This window comes from Neofelis nebulosa, chromosome 11 (assembly GCF_028018385.1).
Source record: "Neofelis nebulosa isolate mNeoNeb1 chromosome 11, mNeoNeb1.pri, whole genome shotgun sequence".
Taxonomy (NCBI): Eukaryota; Metazoa; Chordata; class Mammalia; order Carnivora; family Felidae; genus Neofelis; species Neofelis nebulosa.
The window spans coordinates 34,105,412-34,122,721 of record NC_080792.1 but is presented as its reverse complement, the minus strand read 5'-3'; the positions used below and the strand labels follow the sequence as shown (position 1 = coordinate 34,122,721).

Sequence of the window (17,310 nt, the reverse complement as noted above, 5' to 3'; positions counted from 1 at the left end):
TGTGAACCCATTTCTATATATTTTTTTAAGTTTCATTTACTTATTTTGAGAGACAGAGAGAGAGCATGAGCAGGGGAGGGGCAAAGGGAGGGAGAAAGAGAATCCCAAGCAGGTTCCATGGTGTCAGCAAAGAGCCCAATGCAGGGCTGGAACACATGAACCGTGAGACCACGACCTGAACAGAAATCAAGAGTCGGACACTTAACCAACTGAGCCACCCTTGGCACACCCCCCCATTTCTATATTTTTTAATGTTCTGATAATCTTGTCACATATCAGTCATTCTTCTATTTGTCACATCTTGTTACTTTATAGCCATTCTGGTTTTAAAGGCAGAATCGAGAATCCTTTCTGTAGCATCTTTCTAGGGGGGAAAAAAACAAAAGCTGTAACTTTGGGTAGATAAATAAGGCTTAAGAATCAAATAATTATTTATGGCAGACAAACAAGGTAGACCCTGCTTTGGTTTCTTATTGATGTTTATGGACATCTGTGGAAGTGGTGGTTAGTGGTAGGTGAGATTTTACTTTAGGAAAATGCTGGCCTTCGTAGGCAAAAGAACTGAACATGTTTCCAGGGAGGTGGAGAGAGTGAGCAACATCCCTTCTACCCACTTCCACTGTCACTGTGATTCCTGACGTTGGCCCTTGCAGACCCCTGCCAAGGCAAAGATTAATTGTCTTTTCTTCTAGTCTCTCATATTTCAACTCCTTTCTGAGTGAAAGCTGGCTAGTATTACCAATTAATTCCTTCTGATAATGTAAAACATATATTTTTATACAGATACTAATAGATGCTAATAATCTGCCTACTCTTCTAAGTAGAACAGATTTTATCTTTTCAACTTAACCTTCTTTGACTATTCAGTATATAGTAATCACCCTCCCTCTGTGGACCCTTGTAAGGCTTATTATGTTCCATCTTTCTTACATGCTGCTTGATATTGTTACTTACTATTTTTGTGAATGAAATATGCTATGTCACTATTTTTTTATCAAATCCAAACTCACACCTTCAAATGATATTGTCCCTTGAGCAATTATGCAATTACTTTAATGATGCTGCTATAGCTCAGAGGCTGTTTGAACTCTTGTTTTGGAACTTTCTTCAAAGCCTGTAGCACTTTTTTAAAGACCTTGATAGTGGTGAATCTTCATTTCTTGCAGATGGGATCTGATTTTGGGAAATAGCTAAAAGTTATTCAGAGCCAATTTAGTCAATAAGATGCATGATCAAACTGGGTAATGAAGTTTTGGGTTAAAAACAATATTTGAGGGGCGCCTGGGTGGCGCAGTCGGTTAAGCGTCCGACTTCAGCCAGGTCACGATCTCGCGGTCCGTGAGTTCGAGCCCCGCGTCAGGCTCTGGGCTGATGGCTCGGAGCCTGGAGCCTGTTTCCCATTCTGTGTCTCCCTCTCTCTCTGCCCCTCCCCCGTTCATGCTATGTCTCTCTCTCTGTCCCAAAAATAAATTTAAAAAAAAAAAACAAAAACACAATATTTGATCATAACCTACCTAATGAGATGTAACACTGATATTGAGAGGGATTCCTAAGCAGATGTCTGAATGACCTATGGCAGTTTTCTTTACATAGTTGGCCCGTCTTTGATGGTGACTAGACCCACACTGGACACTCAGAAACTATAACCTAAACACCTACCTCATTTATAGATGAGAAAACTGAGGCTGAGGGAGGTGGACTCACTTGTCCAAATTCATCAAAGGAAGAAAAACAACGTCTGACAACTGCAATAATCCAATAATGGAAGAAGGTGTCTTTGGAGGTGATGAATGATCACTTCTGGGTATATTGATCAAATCAGAAGGATAGATTATACATATTACAAATAAGTCAGGCAATTTTTTTAAGGTTTATTTATTTTTGAGAGAGAACACAAGCTGGGGAGAGGCAGAGAAAGAGGGGGATAGAGGATCTGAAGGAGGTTCTATGCTGACATCAAGGATCCTGATGCTCAAACTCAGGAACCTCAAGATCATGACCTGATCTGAAGTTGGATGCTCAACTGACTGAGCCAACCAGGCGCCCCAAGTCAGGCAAGTTTTGTTTTTGTTTTTATTTTTGTTTTATAACTAATGGGAATGTTAGGACTTTGGTTGGGATAGAATTTGAGGGGCTACAAAACCATTCTTTACATACAAATCACAGAGTTGGTGTCTTGCTCCAAAAGTCACCTGGAGTGTAGGAAAATCTCATTTGAACTCATCAAACCTCAATTTAAGAAGAAAGCCTGGAGCTTATTTGGTTCGAGTACTCACCTGGGGATTGACCTGCTGCAATATTGATGCTATTCATATTTTGTCTATTTTAAACTTCCTAAGGATGGACAACTAAATATATTGAGACATCCAACTGCAGCTCCATCTATTAAAATTTTCTCTCTTACATTACACTCAAATTGTTGTATTGTCCAGGTATTGTTCCTATTTCTGACTGCTCTCTGACCATCAGGTGCATTCAGAATAAATCTAATCACTCTTCTACGTATTTGTAGAAATCATCGAAAACTCCCTAAGCCTTCTTAAAGTTGAACACTCTATTAGCCAAACATCCTTCATATTAAGTAATTTCAAAACCTTATTCCCATATGAGTCGTTTTTACAACTTGAAATTCTTTTAGGAATTTGATACATGAAAATTGTTATGGCCTTCCTCAGGGCAAAACAAACAGTTTCTCCATTTGTCCCCTGAAATATGCAGACTGTAAAAGGAGCTTGGCTACCTAGAGTGAAACTGGACTGGAATTTCCTTAAATGGGGATTGTATCCTCTATCAATGCAGAAAATTCCAAAATAACCTAAAGAATTGGAATCTTTTTGAGAATTTTACCTCATGTTTCAGGGTTCCATGTTTTAGTAATATGGAAGGCCAACCAAATCCTGACTCTGGTCTCTATTTTATAATATTTTCTTTGGATTCATAGTGGTTCCTTCCCCAAACACTATATTATTTTCAAAAGGCCTCATAATTCTAAAAATCTTTCACTTGCAATTTCATTTGATTCCCTTACATAACAAAGCCGAATGATATTATCTTTTTTTTTTCTTTATGGGTAAACTATCTAAGAGTTGAGAAAAGGGAAGTCAGCTATCAAAGGGTTAAATAAATTGTGTATTATTGTACATGTGGTTTAGTAGACATTACTTTAAAAAAGGAAGGCAAAAGGTATAGCAGGTTTAAATCGAAGAGGGTTTTTTTTTTTAATTTTTTTTTTTTCAACATTTTTTATTTATTTTTGGGACAGAGAGAGACAGAGCATGAACGGGGGAGGGGCAGAGAGAGAGGGAGACACAGAATCGGAAACAGGCTCCAGGCTCCGAGCCATCAGCCCAGAGCCTGACGCGGGGCTCGAACTCACGGACCGCGAGATCGTGACCTGGCTGAAGTCGACGCTTAACCGACTGCGCCACCCAGGCGCCCCTCGAAGAGGGTTTTTTAAGCATATTTTTAAGTTCTTGTTCTCAGAGCTTTGTTTTGGGAATCTTAGAAAGGGATAAAGTTATGCAGAACCTGGTTTGAAAAAGCTATTCTAAGAATGTTTTCGTCGTATTAGTAGGATAGCTCTTTCTATTGTTAATCGCTCTGAACTTGTAAAGTTATCTTTACATCAAACCAACCTATAGAAAGTTATTCAGCCTTTCTGGACTGCTATTCTCTCACCTCCAAGAGAAGGGTTTGAGAATTAGCTCTATTTCAGCCTTTATTTTCATAAATTGATGCTGTGTCATCTGCAGTGGACTGGCTGGAGATAATTTTTTCAAAGGCACAACTTCTCATTTTTCCATAAAGTTGTTTCTAAACTTATTGATAGATTTGGAGACTAAATCTTTACACAAAGTGGCCTGAAAACATCTCACTAGACCCCAGACTCAAATTTCTATATTTTCACTGAAGGTTGTATATTTGTTGTGTTCCAGATGCTATTCCAGAGCCTGAACTTATGTCAGTGAAGGAGACACATAGGAGCTTACATGCCATGGGGCAGCGTACATTTCTGTGGATGAGATTGTGGAATACATTGTATGAATCAGTGATATTTGCTCTGATGTGAACAAAAGAGCATCATGTACACCTTTTTATTGGGGAGCAAAAAGATTAGTAGCAGTATAAAGGTCTGGGAGAAGTACAGATAAATATGTAACACTTAAAAAATGCAAAGGGTTAAAGGGAGAAGTTGTTTAACCTATTTTATTTATTGTCTTACAGCCTTTCATTTGCTTACTAGCTCCCTATGTATTCATTTCTAAGAACACATTGAATAGGAAGAAAAGGAAGGAAGTAGCCATGTCTAGCCGTACATGCTGAAGTTTCATGTTCAGCTATTGAAAAATGCTTTACTTCTGATGATACTGGTATCATCTCTCTCAAGAAATAGGTTCCACATAATATTTAGAAAAAATATTTCATTTTCTTTCTCTGTTCTTGTAGAGACCCTATTTCCATGAATATCCCTGGCATTTAACAAAACCACAAAGTGTATATTGCCCATGCTATCTCTTGACAATTCCATTATTGGTGATTTCACCAAACTCTGCAATTGCTTCCTGTTATTTGGGCCTGTGATGGTTAATTGTATGTGTCAAGTTGGATGCCAGTGCCCAGATGTGTGGACAAATATTATTCTCGATGTTTCTCTGAGGGTACTTTATATTAGATATATATTTAAATCTGTGGACTCTGAGTAAAGCAAATTGTGGGTGGGTCTCATCCAATCTGGTGAAGGCCTGTTCGACCCTGAGCAAGAGGAAATTCTGTAGGAGAATACTTTTGGACTTCGTCTGCAACATTGGCTCTTCCTGGTTCTAAAGCAGACTGCCTTTGGACTTAAACTGCAACTTTTCTTGAGTGTTCAGCTGGATAGCCTCCTCCATCAGATTTTAGTATCATCAGGTCTCCACAGTTAGGTAAACCAATTCCTTAAAATGAATCAATCTTATTAATTCTGTTTTTCTGGAAAATCCTGACTAATACAGGGCCACTCCAACTATAGTACCCAACCCAGGCATCCTCTCATAAACAGAGCCTCTTATCCTCCTTTGTTCTTTCTATTGACTCAAGGTAATCCACATTTGGGCAGATTATAATAAAAGTGAATCCTTGATTTGAATCTTAATGTGTTACCATTCTTGACAGTATTTTATTATGAAGTCCTTGGCAGGAAGGGCTAAGCCCTGTAGAAAAACTATACAGCAACGACAGGGCTGATGGGACCTATGCTCCAAGATCTGTTTTTCTTTGTCTGTTTGTTTCAAATACACTTAATTCTTTTTTTAGAGCAGTTGTACGTTCACAGTAATATTGAGCAGAAAGATTCAGAGATCTCCCATATACTTCCTATCCCCACACATGCATAGCCTCTCCCACTATCAACAACACCCATCAGAGCGGTACATTTGTTACAGTTGCTGCATTGACACATCATTATCACCCAAAGACCATAGTTTACATTAGGGTTCATCTTGGTGTTGTACATTCAATAGTTTGGGATAAATATATAATAACATGTATCCACCATTATAGTATCACATGGGGCAGTTTCATGGCCCTAAAATTCCTCTGCACTCTCTTTATTCATTTCTCCCTCTCTGCCAACTCCTGTCAAACATTGATCTTTTTACTGTGTCAATAATTTTGCCTTTTCCAGAATATCATTTAGTTGGATTCACACGATATGTAGCCTTTTCAGATTGTCTTGTATTACTTAGCAAATGTGCACCTGAAATTTCTCTATGCTTCTTCATGGCTGGTAACTCATTTCCTTTTAGCACTGAATAATATTCCTTTGTCTCAAGGTATCCTAGCTCATTTTACTTATCCATTTGCCTGCTGAAGGACATCTTGGTGACCTCCAAGTTTTGGCTATTATGACTAAAGCTGCTATAAACATCTGTGTGCAGGTTTAATGTGAACATAAGTTTCCAACTTTTGGGGGTAAACACTAAGGCACATGATAGCTAGATCATATGGTAAGGGTATGCTTAGTTCTGTAAGAAGCCACCAGACTGTCTTCCGAAGTAGCTGTAACATTTTGCATTCCTAACCGTCAGCAATGATAGTGCCTGTTGCATCACATCCTTGCTGGCATTTGGTGTCATCAGTGTTCTGGATTTAGACCATTCTGATAGGTGTGTAGTGGCATGTCGTTATTGATTTCATTTGCATTTTCCTGGTGATGAATGAGGTGGACCACCTGTGTATATGCTTATTTGCCAATCATATATCTTCTTTGGTAAAGTGTTTGCTAATGTCTGTCCTATTTTTTTTTTTAATTTTTTTTTTCAACGTTTTTTATTTATTTTTGGGACAGAGAGAGACAGAGCATGAACGGGGGAGGGGCAGAGAGAGAGGGAGACACAGAATCGGAAACAGGCTCCAGGCTCCGAGCCATCAGCCCAGAGCCTGACGCGGGGCTCGAACTCACGGACCGCGAGATCGTGACCTGGCTGAAGTCGGACGCTTAACCGACTGCGCCACCCAGGTGCCCCAGTCTGTCCTATTTTTTAATAGAGTTGCTTGTTTTCTTATTATTGAGTTTTTAGAGTTTTTGTATGTTATCCAGTATATGTTTACACTGGATAATACATATTATACTTTATTAGATATGTCTTATGCAAATATTTTTTAAGTTTATTTATTTTGAGAGGGAAGGAGAGAGAGAGAGAGAGCAAGAGTGCACAGGAGAGGCAGAGAGAGAGAGAGGGAGAGGGAGAAGATCATAAGCAGACTCCACACTATCAGTGCAGAGCCCCATGAAGGGCTCAAACTCACGAAACGTGAGATCATGTCCCATCAAGGGCGGGGTGCTTCACTGACTGAGCCACCCAGGTGCCCCATCTTTTGAAAATATTTCCACCAATCTGATGTCTTGAATGTTTGATGTCTCACAGTGTCAGTCCTTCAATTTTGTTGTCCTTCAATATTGTGTTGGCCAAGGTCTGTTTTTAAATCATACTTTATAGGTCAATGCCTATCCAAATGAAGCCAGCCTGACTATAGCATCTTTATGCATAAAACAGAAAGGCTACTAATAAAAATACAGTGCCCTTAATATTTTAGGGAAACGACTTATGTTTTATATGAGATTTAATATTATATAAGTCTAAGTGCATATTTAATGGCTGAGAATTCTGGTCTATGTTCCTTTTCTAGATGACTACATGGCTTAAGACTAGGGGTGAAGAGCGTTTCTCTGTAGAAAGGGGAGGGAAGGTGACACCTGCTGACACCTCAAGGAACAGAGATTCATACAAAATGAACGGCTTGTTCACGATAACTCAGCTAACGTAATGTCAGAGACAAAGCTCAAATGTTCTGCTGCCCTTCCTTATTCTTTACTATGCCATACGAAGCTCTGGACGTCTACAGAGTAGGCAGTTTAAAGTATGGTTGGGGCGCCTGGGTGGCGCAGTCGGTTAAGCGTCCGACTTCAGCCAGGTCACGATCTCGCGGTCCGTGAGTTCGAGCCCCGCGTCGGGCTCTGGGCTGATGGCTCGGAGCCTGGAGCCTGTTTCCGATTCTGTGTCTCCCTCTCTCTCTGCCCCTCCCCCGTTCATGCTCTGTCTCTCTCTGTCCCAAAAATAAATAAAAAAAAACGTTGAAAAAAAAAAAAAAATAAAATAAAGTATGGTTAATCAGAAGGTTCAATTTTGTTTTAAGGACCTACACTCAAAGGGAAGAGCAGAATACAATGCATGCTCTTCCCAGACTAGCAGACACAGTCAAGTCTTTCCCGGCATGTGTCAAGAACCTTGTGGCTTTGGATGGTAGCAGTGCCTAAGGGTTTTTGACATGCAGTTCGCCAGGACTGACCTCACCTACTTATAGTCACTTCTCCAATCAATCTTCCCTGATCCCCCAAGACTATCTATTCCCTCCACACACAGGTTTTGAAAATGGTTAAGTGGAGACAAGGTTTTAAGTGGAAACATTGCTTATGTGAATCCTATTTGTTTCCTTAAGGATAAGTGTTGGATGTGAGATTGCATAATGATTCAGAATCTAGCAAATGGGCTTAACTGAGCAGAGAAGGTATTTTTATCCCGAGAGAGGTAAACATAAAGATAAAAATGCAAGCTGAACTCTGGGGAAAACTCTCTCCAGCTACATACCAATCTGTGATACTGAGTCACAAAAATGTAGAACGAAAAATGATTTTCCAGCCTGGCCCAATTAGTTCCTGGTAATGGTTGGTACCAGATGTGAAATACATATAATGTGTTAGTCACTGTGGTAATTTTTATATAATTATCTCATATAGTCCTCACAAAAACCCTAAGAAATTAGAATTATCATTTTATTTGTCTTATTACCCCTTCCCAGGTTCCTGCTAATTATCACTTCCCTTTGGCTGCTGATACAGATTTCTTCCTTGAATGCCCAGTTCCTCCATAATGCCTGGCGCATGGTAGGCACTCCAAAAATATTTAACAAATAGATCAATAAATGTCTAACCTTTGAACTTGGTGATATCAATGTATGTAGTGAATTATTAAAGGAGATAGTCAAATATTTGGTTTGGTGGACCAAAAATGCAGAATCTCCTCCTGGTTCAAAATTTGCCAAGGGCCTCAAAATACAGGGCTGCCCCAAACATTATATCTTTCTAGAATATCAACCTCTCATGGTTTAGACAGTCAAAGATACAATTTAGGCTCCATGGAAGGTCCAGTCCTAATAGATCCTGATATGGATGGAAGGTAGGTGCTCTATACTGCTTAAAAATAATTCACTAAATCCTCCTCTATGCTCTGCCTGTGTTAGGTACTGTAAGAAGTATTAAAGAAGAAATGGCATGAAACTGGCATTTAAAAAGTTTACAGGGGCAGCTGGGTGGCTCAGTCTGTTAAATGTCCAACTCTTGATTTAGGCTGTTTGTGATCTTGCGGTTCATGAGTTGGATCCCTGCATCAGGCTCTGTGCTGATAGTGCGGAGCCTGCTTGGGATTCTCTTTCTCCTTCTCTCTGCTCCTCCTCTGCTCATGCTCTCTGTCTCTCAAAATAAATAAATAAACTTTAAAAATAAAGAGTTCACAAATAATTTGGAAGATCAGCTTTATACACTTAAAACTATGACATCAGTTCTAATGTAAGACAGTACAAAAGTGTGTCAAATATATTTTGTAATTAAGAAATGTTTCTGAAACATATCAAGACTATCAATCCAGATTTTACCCCATCATTCAAGCCCTTGAAGCTTATCTAGTTCATCAAGATGTTTTGAAATAATTTTATGTAATAAAAGATCTTTGCACTGTGGTGTTCACCTCCACCTCTAGATGAATGAAGAAAAAAATCATATGATTAAGTTTCAAAATTTAATAACATGACTTAGAGTGTTTCAAAATAAAGCTGAAGAGGTTACCACACATCAAAAAATAAACTATTGGACCAAGGGCAAAAGTTTAACTTTCTCTTGAAAACTTTTTGAAAAGAAATGACGGTTCATGAAGAATCCATGTGTAACTCATGGTTTTTTATGTTCCCTGGGGCACATAAATTCCTTTTTGGATGCTTAATTTAATAGCGTAAATTTCTGAAATTGACCTATCTGTGGCACCTTTGGCCAACCTTTAAAAACTGTGTGAAAAACTGAGCTTTTGTGCTTTGGTTTGCTTCTGAAAGCAAGCTCTTTGGTTAGCCTCTGAAGTCAAGTATACCACAGAGATTCTTTTTGAATTCTCCTGAGCTTTTCTTTTCAAACTCGAAATGGCAAGTCACATCATATTTCATGAATGTTATGAACTAACATTTATTGAGATTCTAATGTACTTTACACATCATAACTAAGGGACTGCAAAAAAAAAATGATATGATTGGTAACCTTTGAGAAGCTCACATTGCTGGACATTAGCCAAACAATTTACAATACAGGGCAGTAAGTGCTATGATAGAGGTATTGACAATGGGTCATGAGAGCCTAGAAGATAGAATGACTCAATGTCAGCAGAGCTATATTAAATCTCAAAAATGTGTAGAAGCATATTATGATGACTTTCAACCCCAGTGGTTCTCTTTAGGAGTGTTTCACCATACCCGGTGAAATAGAAGTTCTGATTTTCAGGTAGTCAACACCAATATATTACATGCACATTACATATTCACTATGTACCAGGTACTGGGCCAGACTTAAGAGATAAAGAGTTTCAAGAAAAACAATGTCACTGCCCTCTTCAACCTAATAACATATGTAAGACGGTTAAATATATGTTATTTAACCAGAACTGTGATGATTGTTTAAAAAAAAAAAAAAAGGAGTGATAGAGTGAACCTGAATTAGTCTAGAGCATCAGTAAAGTCCTCTTATAAACTGGAGGAGATGATAATTGAGCTGGGTACCGAAGCTGAATGGAACCACCTTGGTGAAAGTCAGGTTGGTAAGGAAGAAAGTGAGTGGTAGTAGGAGAGCCTAGTGGAGAAAAATCATTCTAAAAAGAGACAGTAAACTTGAGGAAGAAGATGATGCAATTCCTCACTAACTCTTAGCATGGATTTGTCTCAATTGTCATTTACCCACTCACTTTCTCTCTGCTCTTCAAAATATTCTACCTCGAAGATGGGTACTGGTTTAGATAGATAGGCAAGGAAGGCACAGTGAAGTTATTTACCCATCAACCCTGCAGATGTCAAATAAAAACTATATTAAAGAAGTGGTACGTGTTCACATGATATGGAGTGAGAGACACATGTTAGTGTTCCACCCACAGATATTTTCCCAATAACATAGAGTTACCTCATAGAATCAATCCTAGATGCGGGGCGTAGAAAGGCACCTTACAAATGATCAATTCTATTAACTGACTAATGAAAAATAAATAGGGTAGCTTGGATAAACTGACTTACACAAGACCTATTCAGTCTCAAAGCAGAGCTCTAGCAGTCATATTACTTATACTTTTGATTGTGTGCACCTACTGTACAATATAACTTGTTGAGATGATAGAAATGTTGCATAGCTGCACTGTTCAAGGTGGTGGCCACCAGCCACAACTGCTCATTATGTATTTAAAATGTGAGTCATGTGACTCAGGACCAATTTTTAGCTTTTCTTAAAATTTTAATTGATTTAAATGTAAATAGCTAAACATGGCTAGTGGCTATTATATTGGATACTGCAGCCCTAGAACATTCACCTTATTTAAAATAATTTTAAAATAAGTGGGGCATCTGGGTGGCTCAGTCAGTCAAGTGCCCCACTCTTGATTTCGGGTCAGGTCATGATCTCATGGCTTATGAGTTCAAGCCCCACGTCAGGCTCTGTGCTCATTGCACAGAGCCTGCTTGGGATCCTCTGTCTCCCTCTTTCTGGCCCTCTCCTGCTTGTGCTCTCTCTCAAAAATAAATAAACATTAAAAATTTTTAAAAAAATAGTAAAACAAATTGGTAGTTATTTCTATTTTAAAGTAAATAAAAAAACCATTCATTCAGAAGATGATTGTAAGACAAAGGAAACAGAAACCATGCAAAGACTGCTATATATGTTCATATTATTTTTAGGCCATATCAACAGAGACCATAAGTATAGCCATTTACAGCAACTAATTTTAGCCACATCAACAGTGAATTTCAATCACAGTATGTAATTGGCATATGACAGACAGGATATATATTTAAACCGTTGATTTTTTTAAACATATGTGAACTTCCATGAAACCATCACTGCAATCAAGATAAGAAAGTGTGCATTACTTTAAAGTTTCCTCATGCCTCTTTGTATTCTCTCCCACCTGCCAGTGTTCATTTCTCCACCCCATCCCCACAACACCTAGGTGGCCACTTCTCTGTTTTATGTCGCTATGGATTGGTTGGAATTTTCCAGAATCTTACATAAATGGACTCATACAGAAAGTCCTCTTTCTTGTCTAGTTTCTTTCACTCAGAATAATTTTTTTGAGATTCACGCATGTTTCCACATGTCATGATAGTTTATTCTCTTTATTAATTTATAGTTTCCCACGGTATGGCCATATCACGATTTGTTTCTTTACCAGCTGAACATTTGGGCTATTCCTGGTTCTTGGCTAGGAAAACTCAAACTGCTGTGAACATTTGTGTACAGGTCTTTGCATAGATGTATCCATTTCCTTTTGCATTGCATTGTATTGTATCAATCTTTGCTTTCCGTATTTTGAGACTTTTTAATTAACTCTGTGAATGTTTATAATTGCCATTTTCTCCTAATTAGTTGAGTCTTTTATTATTATGAAATAAGTCTCTTTATAGTTGATAGTGACTACATTTAACATGGTACATCGTCGTGCATTCTTTTACTTCTAACTTGTTTGTGTCATTGTAGTTACACTGGGTCTCTTGTAGGTGTCCCATAGTTTCGTGTATCTTGTTAGTCAGACTATCAGTGTCTTTTAATTGGGATGTCCAGACTATTTTTCTTCTTCTTCTTCTTCTTCTTCTTCTTTTTAACGTTTATTTATTTTAGAGAGACAGAGAGAGACCGAGTGCAAGCCGGGGAGGGGCAGAGAGAGAGGGAGACACAGAAGCCGAAGCAGGCTCCAGGGTCCGAGCTGTCAGCACAGAGCCCAACACAGAACACGAACCCACAAGCTGTGAGGTCATGACCTGAGACAAAGTTGGACGCTTACCTGAGCCACACGGGTGTCCCAGACTATTTCTATTTATGAGATTATTGATATGCTTGGGTATAAATTTACTATTTTGCTATCTATTTTCATATGGCTTATATGCTTTTTGTCCCCCTTTCCTCTTTTTCTGCCTCTGTTTGCAATAACTGAATGTTTGTTTAGGATTCTTTTTCATGTCTTTTGTGTCTTATTAGCTATCACTGTTACTTTAGTGGTTGTTCAGTTTATTTAAGATTGCTTACCTTAAAATAGTCTTCCTTCTAGTGATGTTATAGTATATGACATAAAAATATTTCATGGGGTGCCTGGGTGGCTCAGTCGGTTGAGGGTCTGTCTGACTCCTGATTTTGGCTCAGGTTGTGATCTCATGGTTGGTGGGATTGAGGCCCACATCGGCTCTGTGCTGACAGTGCAGAGTCTGCTTGGGATTCTCTCACCCCCCAACCTCTATCCCTTCCCTGCTCATGCTCTTGTGCTCTCTCTCAAAATAAATACATAAACTTTTTTAAAAATGTTGCAATAGTATATTTTCATATCTGTGGACTTTAAATTAGTTTTGTATATGCATGACTTTTACATATGCTTTCATTGTGGGGTTTTGGTTTTATCAAGTTTGGAAAATACATGACCATTATTTCTCTGAGTATTTGTTTCTTTTTGGCTCCTTAAGGCATTCTAATTATAGCTCACTTATTCCCCACTTCCTTTTTTCTCGTGGTTCTCTCCCTGTTTCATTGTTTCATTTTGGAAAGTTTCTCTTGCAATGACTTTAAACTCTCTTCTGCAATGTTTAATCTGCCATTAATATCATCTAGTATATTTTTCCTAGTAGATTTTGTAATTTTCATTTCTACAAATTCCCGGTAGATTGCGTCTGCAGATTGTGTCTGTATCTTTCCAGTCTGTTTAAAATGTTGCATATTTCATCCTGCCCCTTAAACATATGAGATACAGTTGTAACTGTTTTAGTGCCCTGTTCTATTGCTTCCAGCATTTGTGTAATTTCTGGTCAGATTCCCTTGCCAGATCACATACCAGATAAGGGAAACAAAGGCAGAAGGAAATGGCAATTAAAATTAAATTTCCCTATAACCTGCAGCCCATTGACCAATACTTGAGGCTGGCAGAGTAGAACATTTCTCCAGGAACTCCCTGCTGTTTTAATGTTAATGTTTTACTAGAGGGAAAAGCAACCTTAACTTGAAAATAGCTACGCCTGGAGTATCTTGTGAGTCTTCTTTAGCATATGAAAATCTGCTTGGAAACTTCCCCTGAGCTTTACCTCCCCCAACTCCATGGTATATAACCAGCGGCTCCTCATGGTCCCAGGGCAGCTCTTTCTGCCCACTGGTCCAGTACCAGTTTTTTAATAAAATCACCCTTTTGCAACAGAGACATCTTCGAGAATTCTTTCTTGATTGTTGGCTCCGGATCCCCCACCATCACCCCAAAACCTCATCACCAGGAAGTGTAGACTTTAACTTGGTGGGTGCTGAATATTTTTGTACTCCTATATTCCTGTAAATATTACTGAGTTTTGTTCTGAGATACAGTTAAGTCACTTGGAAACATTTTGATCCTTGCAACTCTTGCTATAAAGTTTTGTTTGGTAGAACAAAAAATATATTTGGTCTAGAGTTCATTTTTATTTACTGCTGAGGCAAAGCCCTTCTTTACCTGATGCCTGGTGAATTTTTTTTTTTTAATGTTTCTATTTATTTTGAGACAGAGACAGAGCATGAGCAGGGGAGGGGCAGAGAGAGAGGGAGACACAGAATCTGAAACAGGCTCCAGGCTCTGAGCCTTCAGCACAGAGCCCGACGCAGGGCTCGAACTCACAGAGTGTGAGATCATGACCTGAGCTGAAGTCGGACGCTCAACCGACTGAGCCACCCAGGCACCCCACCTGGTGAATTATTATAAGGAATTTCACAGACTGTTAGGTATACAAACCATGTCCAGCCTTGTATGGACTCTATGTGTTGTTCCCTCTCTAATCCTTTGGAGTAGTTTCTCCCAACTTTAGAAGTTTCGTCACATTCGTGTGTCAATCAGCACCCAGCTGAACACTCAGGTGGCTCCCTGTGCAGAGCCCCAGAGTTGTCCCGCTGTATAGTTCTCTCCTCTCAAATAATTTAGCCTGCAAACTTTAGCCACCGAGATTTCCGGGACTTCCAGCTCATTTCTTGTGCTCAAGAAGTTCACTCAGCTCCCAAAATCCCACTGTCTGTGCTGCAGCTTGGAAAGTCTCTCCTAGCAGGAGGCAGGGGACAGTCAGAGGGCTCATGTCACTTGATTCTTACACTCTTAACATGCTCTCCTTCATAAGTGAATGTTCAGCATCTTGAGAACCATTGTTTCATATAATTTCTATATATTTTAAGTGGCCTCAGGTGGAAAGGGAAACCTAGTTGCTATCACTTTATCCTAGCTAGAGGGGAAAGCCTGCAGGTGACACCATTTTTGACATAACTTCTTGATAACCCTCACACCACTTGGCTTACAAATAAAATCAACAGAATATTCATTTGGGTTGCTAGTAAGCTGTTGTGGTTGCCATTGATTTGGTGAAGTCCTTCTTGGGAGTCTACCAGACAATGAGGTTGGTGTCTGTTGATATAACGCTTTCTTTTTTTTCCTCCCTTCCTCCCTTTCTCCTTTCCCTCCCCTGTCTTCCTTCCTTCCTCCCTTCTTCCTTCCTTCCTTCCTTCTTCCTCCTTCCTTCTTCTTTTGAAAAAACTGTAACATAAGGTCAATGGCAAAAACAAAATTAAATGAATGGCTAATGTATTACCCAAATTAAAAAAAAATACCTTTAATGTTCTAGGAAAATGAAAAAAAAATTGAACAGACAAGTGAACATCTTAGAGATGAAGGAGAAGAAATATGATATGGAGAGTTTAGACTGTAAAAGGCCTAGGGAAGTGGGAAAGACAGACATATGCCATAGTGTGAATGGTAGACTTCGGTATTGCTGGGTACACATAACTTGGAACGTGATCTAAATTATTAAAAAATCCATAGTCCAGTGAAGTACTTTGCAAGTGGATTTACCCCCCTGCCTTTCACATTTCCCAAGTCACAATTTCCTATAGTATATAGATGGAATCCAAAAAAGGGTTTATTGTTTCTGATGTGTTGGGAACTCTTTTCAAACTTAGAATATCTCCAAATAATGACTCCCCTGTTCTTTATGACAACAGTGCCTTGAAAGGTAAGAAAGGGATAAGTTACCCTCGGCCTTTGATCTTATGAAGTCTAAAGAAGTTGCTAGTCCTTGCTCCTTTTGCCACTTGCAAAATATTACTTCCAGGCCCTCCCTGTTCTAACATTGTTCCCACCCTTGATCAATATTGCACATTTTGTGGTTGTCAGCGTGTGCATTCGCATACAGTGGGAGGAGATGTGTGGAAATGATGTGAGGCTCAGTGTCTCTCATCTTGACTTGGCTGAACAGCTACCCTGGGCAAGCTGAGGATCACTGCCCTCAAGGTGGTTTACTGGGCTCCCTGGAGTATTGTTATTGTATCCCCAATAGGTGTGAGTTCTCTGATCGGCTGGGGGGAAAATGGAAATCATGGCAGTTTATTGTATTCCATTCATCATGTCATGCTTGTTAGCATGCTGTTTTATAGCCACATTGCTCCACAGTAGAACCATTTTAGTGTGCAAACTCTACGTTTTTACTTTAATTTGCAACAGATATGATATAAAGATAAACGAGTTTATGTTTCTCATTCACCAACAGGAATTGTCTCCAGTAGTTTACAGGTGATCAATCAAGATGGGACAGGAATCCTCCTGATGAATATTAAACATCATATTTACAAAGAGGGAAATGAACTAATGAGCAAACACCACTAACAAATGTTCGATTTCATTCGCCTTTCTAACTTTCGTAGTGACAAGGCTGAATCACCATGGACAAATCCTGATGCTTCAAAGAACAATCATTGCTTGCTTTCTGGAACAGCCAATGAGAATGGGGGCACAACGCTTTTCAAAAGGTGCCTTCCGTATCATATGCTTAGTGGTCAAGGCTCAGTGGAAACCCTTCCATCCTCTTCTTAATGGGCTGCATATTTTTGTGAATTTCAAGCAAACTGATACTGACAGATCAATCCTTTTCCCTCATTAAAAAAAAAAAAAGAGACAGCTTAGACATCTGCTATTCACCTTTCCAATTGCTTTCAAAACCATTACCTCAATCAAAAAAGTATTTTTGAGTACCTGAAATGTGCACACTGGGTGGTATAAACTGAAAGTGAAATAATACCCATTGTGCCTCTCATCTTAAGCAATATATAAGTTAGGAATAGTTACACACTTTTGGCAATGAGTAAGAATGATAGCAATTTATTGAATATGTATTATTGCATTAGTCTATAATAATAGACACTACATGAGATATTTTAAATTTATCCTTAATCCTCATAGCAAGTTTTAAAGTGTGTATAGCAGCCCTCACCTTACAAATGAAGAAATTAATTAGCAGTGGTTAGGTAGCTTGCCCAGTCACACAGTCATTGAATTGAAGAGTTAAAATGCAAATTCCCATCTGTCTATTGTTCAAGTATAAATTCCACCTCACCACAGCAGCTCTTTGCATTAGTTTCCTAGAGTTGCTGTAGCAAGGTACTAGACTTGGCAGCTTAAAAAAACAGAAATTTAGGGGCACCTGGGTGGCTCAGTCGGT

General features: G+C 39.0%; 1 long non-coding RNA gene across 1 annotated transcript in view; it reads right to left on the bottom strand.

The window, feature by feature from the left end:
• The window catches only part of LOC131490160 (uncharacterized), a 322,159-nt gene that overhangs the window by 3,421 nt on the left and 301,428 nt on the right, over positions 1-17,310 (bottom strand). The window lies entirely within an intron of this gene.